The following is a 1873-nucleotide window of genomic DNA, read 5'->3' as shown; positions in this document are numbered from 1 at the left end:
GTATTGACTGTAAATGAAATCAAAAAATTATTTAACATTTAGTTCATGGACATAATAGTGTTTTACTTTGTATTGATTTAACAGTTTATCAAATCCTGCAAAGGACACTGACATTGGATTTCAAATAAAGCAGCTAAATAATTGATAAATAAAGCCCTTTCAAAGAAACAGCAGTAGTATTATTCATACAGGGTTCTACTGATTTGTTCATTGATTCTTGATTTAAAAACTATAAAAATGTATTTCTAGTTTACTTTTTTATGTCTGCGGGGAAGCAAAGAGAGGCTGTAATAAGTAGAATTTTATGTTATACCTAAATTGTGAAATTTAATAATCACTTAATTCATAGCAGTGAAGTGGTTTTTTTTAATTGTGAAAACAATCTGTCTGAATCTATGTGGGTTTTATTTCTTGTCTCTAAAAAAATTAAAGGTGGTGAAATTTCAATAACACGCATCCCATGTTTGTAATTTAACAAATTTTGATTTGAAAATTCAAGAATCTGAGATTTCCAGTAGCTCATCAGAATATCTCTTACTCGGATCACATGATCAACAGAAGATGATCAGACAAAACTGATAAATAGATTGATTGGCTTTGATGACTGGCAGCGGTGATTTTCAAGTTTGTTTGTTTTTGGTTTTTTTTCCTCCTGAATTTTGGCATTTGAATTTTACCAATCCAAAATTAGTAATTTTACATATTTATTTTACATTAGTTGAATTTTTACATGCAAAAATACCCTAATTAATCAAAGCAGCCTGATTAATTTCTTTTAATTCCATTAAAACACTTAAAATAAAAAATATGAATTTGAATTTGAACCCCCCCATTTGTACAATTTTAACACTACGATATAGAAATGTGAGCAAGAGATATTCAAACAAGAAATATTTAAAGTCATTAAATTTAACAATTAAGTATTCATTTACATGTAATTCTCAGATCTTTAGGGGCTTAACTTTGCTTTCATAAATCTGAGGCCTGCCTAGTAACAAGTTGAAAAGTAAGTTAAACTGAGTGAATAACTAAAAAGATGATTAATTTTTTCATAAAAGCACAAAATAAACGATGATAAAGTGCAATGAATTTAAAATTACAGTACATTAGCAACTAGTATTTTTAATCGGTTAAAGTTATTTCCTTGTCAGTACAACCTTCAGTCTTACCAGAGTAGCTGTTGATGTTATGTGAGGGAATCCTAGAAGACAGAGCAGAATAAGCCCTCTCATCTTGAAAATAAATTGGCCTCCTGTCTGCACAAACACCTGCTTTATAGTGTCACTGTAAGAAGGTGGAGTTTTTTGAGTTTGGGGCTTTTATCATAATATCAAAGTCCATGGTTTTTACCAAAACCCATGGTTTTCATAGAAATTCCTGTCATGCGGCATGACTAAATCCAACATTCGATGGAATTAGACACAATAATGAACTTCTCCCACAAAATCTACCCCACCGTTGTTGAGTTGGTTGTGTTAAACCTGTCCTCATTTTGAAGTGATGTCCTGCTTTGTTTTGGCAGTAAAATTTGGATTGAAAACCTTAATCCAAGGACATAATAGTGTTTGGATAGTAAGGACATTGACATTTGACTTCAAACAGCAGCTACATAATCAATGAATTACCCCATATGTCTTGGAAATAAGCATGATTTATGCCGTAGTCCTCTATGCTGGCTTGTTAATCAATTCTTGAAAATAAAATGTATTCCAAAGCAGAAACAGTTCCAAGTGAATGCTCATGTCGCTCTGTCTGCCTACTTCTTGTTTATGTAGCAAGTAGGCACTTTAGCACATTGTGAAATAGCAGCGATCTTATGAGTCGGTGATAATTGGTGGCTGCATATCTGTCAACTTATTTCCATGCTTTCTTC

Source organism: Xiphias gladius, chromosome 5, assembly GCF_016859285.1.
Source record: "Xiphias gladius isolate SHS-SW01 ecotype Sanya breed wild chromosome 5, ASM1685928v1, whole genome shotgun sequence".
Lineage (NCBI taxonomy): Eukaryota > Metazoa > Chordata > Actinopteri > Istiophoriformes > Xiphiidae > Xiphias > Xiphias gladius.
The sequence above is the reverse complement of the archived record's forward strand: the minus strand, read 5'-3'. Positions refer to the sequence as shown.